At 40.8% G+C, this 9,489-nt stretch overlaps 1 long non-coding RNA gene across 1 annotated transcript; it reads right to left on the bottom strand.

Annotated features, from left to right (window-relative positions):
* Window positions 1-1,251: 1,251 nt before the first annotated feature.
* Window positions 1,252-8,141, bottom strand: LOC138793188 (uncharacterized). The gene is made up of 2 exons (XR_011363228.1): window positions 7,128-8,141; window positions 1,252-2,224 (listed from the first exon to the last, which is right to left on the bottom strand). It is a non-coding gene; the product is annotated as an uncharacterized lncRNA (long non-coding RNA).
* Window positions 8,142-9,489: the final 1,348 nt, after the last annotated feature.

Here is a 9,489-nt window from a genome sequence, read left to right as displayed (position 1 = left end):
GGGCTGTGTATGCCATAGTAATGGCTTGTCTGATCCATCTACTAATCGTAGGTTAAGAGGCAGCTTTCCCCTTGTTGGTACCTGAGAACTGGAGTAATAAGTTTTCACAACAATGGAAACTTTGGGTAACCTCTAGATATTTAAAGGAGAAGCCTGGTGAAAATTTTTATTAAAGTATTATATTGCCCCCCAAAAGTTATACAAATCACCAATATACACTTATTACGGAAAGTGCACATAAAGTGCTTTTTTTCCCTGCTCTTACTACTGCATCAATGCTTCACTTCCTGGATAAAATGGTGATGTCACGACCCGACTCCCAGAGCTGTGCAGGCTGTGGCTGCTGGAGAGGATGATGGCAGAGGGATGCTCAGTGTCCCTCCAGTGCCCTGTGTCCCTCAGTCTCCCCCTGCCATCATCCTCTCTAGCAGCCACAGCCCACACCGCTCTGGGAATCGGGTCGTGACATCACCATTTTATCCAGGAAGTGAAGCCTTGATGTAGCAGTAGTGCAGGTAAAAAAGCACTTTATAAGCATTTCCCGTAATAAGTGTATATTGGTAATTTGTATAACTTTTGGGGGGCAATACAATACTTTAATAAAAGTTTTCGCCGGACTTATCCTTTAAGGAGGCATCTTCTTACATCTAGTGAATGATAAGTTAGCTCCCCTCTATTAGCAGCATTGTCACAAAATGAGGGCAAAACAATCTGTTGATTCTTATGGATTTCTTATACTGCTTTGAGCAAAAATGAAGGCAGGGTTTTCATAATGACTATCGTCCAGGATCTGTGTGTAGGGTGGATATGCTGAGAGGGCCTGCAGTCCTCCCACTCTAACAAAAATGCAAGTTTAATAGATAGTATTTTTAAGCAGAGATCATCTAGTGGCTCGAATGGTGGACTTGTGGGAGAATCCAGTACTAGATTTAGATCCCATGGGGGGCACTGTTACTCTTCTAGGAGGATTTAGTCTGACTGCTGCTATGATGAATGTTTTGACTAAGGAGTTTTCTGCCAACTTATAATCTAGAAATGAGCTAAGTGCCGATACTTGGACTTTAAGAGTACTGGGTCTTAGGTTCTTATCCAGCCCTGCTTGGAGAAAACCTAAAATAAGGGGTATGTTGGTGTCGAGGTGCCTTCCCAAAGAAGGCCTACTGTTGTTGGCTGTCTCCTAATTAAGTTGGAGAATGGGTCCGGATCCCCTCTCCCACACCATGCACTTAGAATGAAGACACAGACAACGTATCTTGCAAACAAGTCTGGTGTAAATGGGCCCAGTTTTATTATGGTGATCACATTTTATAGACAGATAAAATATAGGGTGGTAACAAATGCTAATAAGACATAGATGAGGCGGTGCTAGTGATTTAGATATTCAGTCATGCGCAATAGCATCTATATTAGTATCCATTATTATTATTCAAAAAGGTTAGAACAACACATTCTGTGCAATGATACTTTCACATTATTCCCACTGTAACAGACAGGCAACTTTCCTCTGAGAATGGCCTTGAACACTGATAAACATGTCTCTGAGGGAAATAGTTCTTGAGACAAAACATTCTTTCTAGTGTCATATCAGAAGTTTTCCAAGGTAAGCAATGTTCCAACTATCTCTGAGAACCCACCTTTGTTTATACAGAAAAAAACCAATGGATATGAATGTAAAATGCAAAGTCATACACTATATTCGTCATCAACTTCAAAAAACTAATAACTACGGATATATTTTGACAGATAAATTGTTTACATAAGGATGTTGATACATACATAAGGATGCTAAAAAACATTTGTTATCTGCTTATGAGAATTATAGAATAACATTTATTATCTGCTGGGAACAGGTTTATTATCTGCTGGGAACAGGTTCAGTCACATAGGAGAGTTCCATAATCTTGAGACCAGCTGTATATCCTTGAACAAGTTCAGTGAAAGTTCCATGAGAAAAAGTCTTATTGTTTCTTTCAAACTTTGGATGGAAAAGGATTTATTTTTCTTTCAAACTTTGGATGGATTAACTCATTCCTCTCAGTGTCCCCCCTTTTTGGCGATGATGAAGAAATCTGGGTCCTGGACAGGATTAAATCCCAGTATGCACCCTAAACACTCTCTGACCGGCGAGGGTTGTCAGGGTGCGGATGCTTCTGGGTCCAACACCATCACCTAGAGCCACATGGGCATATCCTCCTCCAAGAAATTTCCTCATCATAACGCCAATCTAGAAGGAAAAGAAACAAACATCATTACTTATAGAGTATAAGATTTAGTCTTTGTAACTTTCTGACAACAACAGCATAATCCTTTGATTACACAGTAGACCAATAAAAGAAACAACATGATCTGAAAAACTGTTTGTAGTATTCCCATGAACCATCCTCCCATACCATTGAACCAATTTGCAGGATTTAAGCTAGCTAATGCCCCTGACCACCATTTATCCTGGTCTGACAGAATCATCTCATCATGTTTTTTCCTTAGTTGTGCAATTTTATCCAGTCCTGCTGTGATTTGCACTATTCCCTGATCATTTACATAATGACAACATGTAGGGCCAACTACCTGACACATCCCCCCTTGAGCAGCAGTCAGAAAATCAAGTACCACAGTGTGCTGGTTAGTAACTACCATAAGTTGCCTCTGTACTGCTACTGAGGTGTTAAGTATATCCAGTATGTCAAATATCTGATCATCTAAATAGTCTGTGGCTCCAACTAATTTGTCCCAAGTTTGCATCACCATAAGATACAGAAATAAAGTACTAAAAAATTTGTTGAGAGTTATAGATGGCGGAACAAACTTACAGCAGATGAGATAGGTAGGTCTGCAATAACCGAAAGAAAATACTAAACAATGGGTGAGTCTGTACAGTATACATAAATATACAGCTTAGTTACAACAAAACAAATAAAAGCTTATTATCAATACCCAAAATAACATATATATATGACAAATACCTCTCCGGATTTTATCAAAATAACCAAACCTTATTGTCTTATCACTGTATATAACAGACGTGACTCTATAACAAGGACTTTAAAAAGTTTCTGAAAAAGGAAAGTTTAGATGTGAGCAAATCTTATCTCATGGCAAAATTAAAATAAAAAGTTGATTGACACATAAATTAAAAACAGCATAACAGGTAAATGCAATAAAATCTCCACAATGTGACCTACTATGTAACCACTAGATTCACTTATAATAACCAGATAGTGAATTCACAATCTTCAGTATGGGATTCTCAAAATTTCCACTTCTTTTTAGTCTTTTTACTTTATTTTGTACCTAGAAAACGTCTTTATGATTAGATCACACAGGCCTAATGACTGGTCACATGGTCACATCTCTTCCTGTACATAATCATATAGTATAATACATACACCAATAATATGAAGTAACTTGGCGCTTATTACCGATATAATATTTGGATCCTACTGAATTGTCTCTTGTTTCACTGAGATCATCACATATTATACATAAAATAACCACCATAGAAATAAAAGCAAAGTGTAAATGATACATCACCTAAGGTTTCAAAGCCTTTTTATGAGAATAATATATATCATATGATCCTTTTTGTAATAGTAGCATTGGTATGGATCCTTTATCCTTAAACCTATCTTTTGACTGACAGGCCTCTTTACAGACACTTGGACTCTTGGCCTCAGTTATATAGCTTCTTTTAAGGCCACTAGTATCACCTCAGACATTGCCTTTGTTGTCTCCCATAGCTTTGGCTGACCTGTAAAGAAGACACCAATACAAACAAGGACATACCTATATGGACCACCTGTGGCAGCTGGATGACGTCCACTTACATTCCCTGAAACAGGCAGGAAGATGACAGACTATGCAGACAGGCACTTTACCGTGTTACTTACAGTAGGTTATGGCAGGTGTAGACAATACAGCCGTACACAACCCTCTCTGCTATATTTGTTGTCCCCTGGGCCGCCCAATGTGAGGATACTACACCACATTACACATGGCTTCCTTCTGCTGGTTTTGTCAGACAACTTACAGTGGGATACAAGGCAGGCGGCAAACACAGTTACTTACTTACTGTCTGACGCCATCTTTACCCTGTACCTCCTCTCCATCCGCTGGTCTCACAGCTTGTTGCTGATTGTTTCTGGAAAAGACTTAAAAACAAACAGATCCACATCTCCTCCTCCACCTGTACACTATGTACGGTTACCTCAGGAAGAGACTGGAAACATCTCCCCATTCCCTCGTACGCTTTGTACGCTGTTACCTTGGGAAGAGCACAGAAACCACAGCATCACCAGCTTCATCCATCACCCTTTTTGGCATCAGGGTTTGTCTGCGTGAACGTTGCGTCAGCCACTCTATGGCAGCTTTTTTTCAAGTGCTTTTGGTAAGCCCAGGGACCAAACAAATCTCTAATTTGCCAATTAACCCATAATGGTGGGCTTCATATAGACATCTGCACAGTTACCTTCAACCATCCTACATGTCTCAGTGATTGTCCTCACCTCCAGCTTATGGCAGGAGCGGTTTCTGCAGTGGAACGTCACACTGCATGGCGGTAACATATATCCTTGCGTCTTGTGTCATCCATCTTGAAAAGTCTGAGATAATCTACAATGAAAACTTTTAAACTTTCATTAATATTTGGGCTTTCAATTACATTTTCATCTTTCACAATTTAAAATATCAAAATTGGCTACTCCATCAAAATGGGCTGCTATATATATTGGGGGGCATAAGGAGTGCAGACTGGAGCCATGGATATGGGTTTGGCTTTACTAGGGATAAAACAATACATATATATTCATGAGCTAGTCTGCCATAACCCTAAAAATAAAGACATTAAAAAAACAATTAAACATTGTACACTTGTCCCATATTAACCTTCTTTTGATTAAAAAAAGTAAATAAATCAGCTGAGATGAATATTCCTTCAATCCGCTGCTCTTATCAGTAAACAGAACGCTCTGTACCTCACTTCTAACCTTGAGCAGTGAAATCATTAGATACAAGAGTTAAAACTTCTTGGAAGTTTTTTTTTTTTTTTCTTTTTTAACATCTTTGAAGTTACAGAAGATATCAGCGCTGTGCTCTTATGCACCAGACTGTAACCTTGGACAGTGGCACACATACTTATTAGGATAGATGTGTACACATATATATATATATATATATATATATATATAAAAAGACTTGTTAAATAAAGTTACATAGAAATATATATTACAGTAGTAAGTTACTACTCCTTAGAAATATCATACGTTGGGGACACACACTTAAAGAAAATCTGCTTACAATATACCTTTGTCTAACTTTCTTCTCCATCAGGTAATAATATTCATTAATAAATGTGCAAAACAGTTGTTAGACTCTATCGGAAAGTCCTGTGCCCGCCCCCTCAGTGACACTAAGCAGTATGGGCGGAGGACAGAAATGCCAGGAGTTAAAATGGCCACCGGACTAGATAACCGGATATAAGGGTGTTGGCTTAGGGCATGGTTTTGAGACGTCACAATTATAATACAGACGTGGATGATATGTGGGAGTGGTTGGCTTTCAGTCGCCATCTTTGAGGGCTGATTACAAAAAAGTGGCGTAGCTAAATAAGCAAATGTTCCACGGTCGGGACAACAGAAAATGATCAACATTTTGTAACACGTAACATACTTCCAAAGCGGAACACCAGCTTAGTAAGACTGGCTGAAATACGACAGTATACAATGTAGGAGCGTACATTACATTACACTAACAGCTCTGATTCTTTTTTTTTCCTAATGCTGCTTGCATGTGATCTGCAGCCCTCAGAGCTGGTTGATGGCCTTGTACAAAACATAACAAATAACACACATTATGTACTTTGTATGCTGCTTCACTACGCAGCATTAATTAACCTATTCAGCTCTCTCAGTACTGTATCTAGCAATGAGCTGGACTGTTCTCCTTGTCTGAGTACGTGGCTTTGTACTTAGACACTTACATGGCAATGTACACTATTTGAGGTTAGGCTGCCACCTCCACAAAAGGCATTGGTCTTACTATCAGGTAAGGGGCACTTTAAATCAAAGTAACTACTTCAACAGCCGACCAAGGGGAAGATTCCTGCAGAACAAAGGGTCTATACGCCACCATTGGACGTAGGTTGGCTTTTCGCAGGATCTGGAGTTTGTATACAGATATAAACTGGGTACAATGGTGTAACATAATGATGTGGCTTGGGTCTGCCACACACACTACAATATTCTGTCTTATCTAGATATTGCTGGTCACCGGCACATGACATGTCCACCCATTATCAATTATTAATCCTCCCCTTGTTTCTTGGACTTTAGTCCAAGTATTGGGGTTAAAAACAGCATCGTGTTGGATGTTAAAATATTTCAACATTGCTTTTGCCCTTTTTGCTTGTTCTTTGCCATATCGGCAGGTCACTATGTGGGTTGCAGAAACCCCTTTTGATTCTGTGTGTCCCATTTTATATTACTTCGTGATCGTATAACAGGAGGCACCCAGAATAATCAACTGATGATTTCCTTTCTTGTGTCCTGTACACTTATGACAGGAGGCACCCAGAATAATCAACTGATGATTTCCTTTCTTGTGTCCTGTACACTTATGACCACGGATCACTACCAAAAGCTGGGACTTAGAATATTCCACGGTTCAGGGCTTCCTTCTCTTATGTTGAAATACACTCTTGCTGCTATGTAGATTGCAAAACAAGTTACCCCAAGTATACAGAGGACAGTAATAGGCATATCACAGATCTTTCCCTTGGAAACAACCAGACCACTGTCCAGCGTCCTTGTATAGTTAGGCTACTAGGCTCATTCCAAAGTGGTTTTAGCACTGGCACTGTTCCCACCGCACAACGCTCAGTGTCTATGAGGACCTGTGACAACCACGGCCGGGCTCTGGGTAACAGTTTTAGCCTGAATGAGCAATTCTTCGCCTACTATATACTATCCCTCACAGGTTAGGACAAATAGACATAGAACAGCCAACAAGAGGAGAACAAAGTTCAAATTGACACGCCTATCGTGAGTTCACTTTGATAACTTACTCTGCAGAGGTAGGTGAGAAAAGATGTGAAGGAGGAGAGCACAGAAAAGAGTAAACAAATTTTTTACTCTTACCTGGCCAGGTTTTGTGGTCTCCTTGTTCACCTCTCTCTCCCCTGGTACAGCAGTGCAGGTCATCCGATCTCCCGATGTAATGGGCGTGTCCCTGTTCAAAGGGCGCCAATAATGTCGAGGTGCCTTCCCAAAGAAGGCCTACTGTTGTTGGCTGTCTCCTAATTAAGTTGGAGAATGGGTCCGGATCCCCTCTCCCACACCATGCACTTAGAATGAAGACACAGACAACGTATCTTGCAAACAAGTCTGGTGTAAATGGGCCCAGTTTTATTATGGTGATCACATTTTATAGACAGATAAAATATAGGGTGGTAACAAATGCTAATAAGACATAGATGAGGCGGTGCTAGTGATTTAGATATTCAGTCATGCGCAATAGCATCTATATTAGTATCCATTATTATTATTCAAAAAGGTTAGAACAACACATTCTGTGCAATGATACTTTCACATTATTCCCACTGTAACAGACAGGCAACTTTCCTCTGAGAATGTCCTTGAACACTGATAAACATGTCTCTGAGGGAAATAGTTCTTGAGACAAAACATTCTTTCTAGTGTCATATCAGAAGTTTTCCAAGGTAAGCAATGTTCCAACTATCTCTGAGAACCCACCTTTGTTTATACAGAAAAAAACCAATGGATATGAATGTAAAATGCAAAGTCATACACTATATTCGTCATCAACTTCAAAAAACTAATAACTACGGATATATTTTGACAGATAAATTGTTTACATAAGGATGTTGATACATACATAAGGATGCTAAAAAACATTTGTTATCTGCTTATGAGAATTATAGAATAACATTTATTATCTGCTGGGAACAGGTTTATTATCTGCTGGGAACAGGTTCAGTCACATAGGAGAGTTCCATAATCTTGAGACCAGCTGTATATCCTTGAACAAGTTCAGTGAAAGTTCCATGAGAAAAAGTCTTATTGTTTCTTTCAAACTTTGGATGGAAAAGGATTTATTTTTCTTTCAAACTTTGGATGGATTAACTCATTCCTCTCAGTTGGGTTTACCTAAGGGATCCTGTCTACCCTCTGCAAATCTCAGAAATGCTTTCCAGACCCTTAAATAAATGGAGGAGGTTACATCTTTTCTACTGGCCAGAAGGGTATTAATAACATCATCTGATAGACCCCTACCTCTTAGAATCACTCTTTCAGCATCCAGGCTGTCAAGTGTAGGTGGGGTGCCCCTGGATGCTTGACTGGTCCCTGGAAGAGGAGATCCTCCCTGTCTGGGAGCACCCAAGGTGTACTCTAGGAGACCTGTCTGAGTACCGTGAACCATGGCCTCCTCGGCCAGAAGGGGGCGATTAGTATTATTGACGCTTTGTCCTCTGTTACTTTCTTTATCACTCTTGGGATCGGTCTGAATGGCGGAAAAGCATAGCCCTTCTCCTTTCCCCAGTGCAGGGAAAAGGCATCGACTGCTGTCGGATGATCCCGTGGGCTGAGAGAACAGAATCTGGACAGCTTCCTGTTGTTCTTGGTTGCGAACAGATCTATTGTCGGAGAACCAAACCTTCTTATGACTAGGCTGTAGATTTTGATGTTTAGTGACCACTCTGACTGTAGGAGATGAGTCCTGCTGAGGTAATCCGCCGTCTGGTTGAGGGAGCCTTTGAGATGCACCGCCACAAGAGATGAGAGATTCTGTTCTGCTAGAGAGAAAATTTGTGAAGGACTGGTAAACGACATGAGGAGGCCATGGACCCTGAAGTAAATGATGCTGGTCTGAGTGTGCTCCCCATCCCTATGAGCTGGCGTCTGTGCTAATTCTGATCTGGTGATTTGGAGACCATCTGACCCCCCTGGAAAGGTTGACAGGCTCCAACCACCAAAGGAGACTCAGTCTGGCGTTTGCTGATGGTCTGAAAGTATGGTTTAGGGAACTTCCCATCCCAATTCTGAAGTATGTTGTTTTGAAGTGTCCTTGTATGAAATTGGGCCCAATTTTTGTTGTTGTGAGTCCAGGAGGACTCCCAGAAAAATGCACTGCTGAGATGAAATGAAGTTGGACTTCTCGATGTTTATATTCCACCCCAGTGATTTGATCACTGAAGAGACTTCTGAGAGATGTTGAAGGAGAAGAGATGCTGAATTTGCTACTATTAAGAAATCTTCTAAGGGTGCCTTCACACCTAGCGACTCGCAGCGTAAATTACGCTGCGAGTCGGGTAGGTCTTGGCAGATCACTTTCACTACATACACGCAGCGGTCTGAACGACCGCTGCGTGTATGTAATTCTGCCGGCCCCTTAACCCCTTCAGCTCCCGCCCGGCTCCCACTCTGCTGTATACATTACCTCTCCTCGCTGCACGGGTCCCGGCGTACTGCTCTCCCGCCC

Source organism: Dendropsophus ebraccatus, chromosome 5 (genome assembly GCF_027789765.1).
Source record: "Dendropsophus ebraccatus isolate aDenEbr1 chromosome 5, aDenEbr1.pat, whole genome shotgun sequence".
In the NCBI taxonomy this organism is placed as follows: Eukaryota; Metazoa; Chordata; class Amphibia; order Anura; family Hylidae; genus Dendropsophus; species Dendropsophus ebraccatus.
This window is presented reverse-complemented; position numbering and strand designations above follow the sequence as displayed.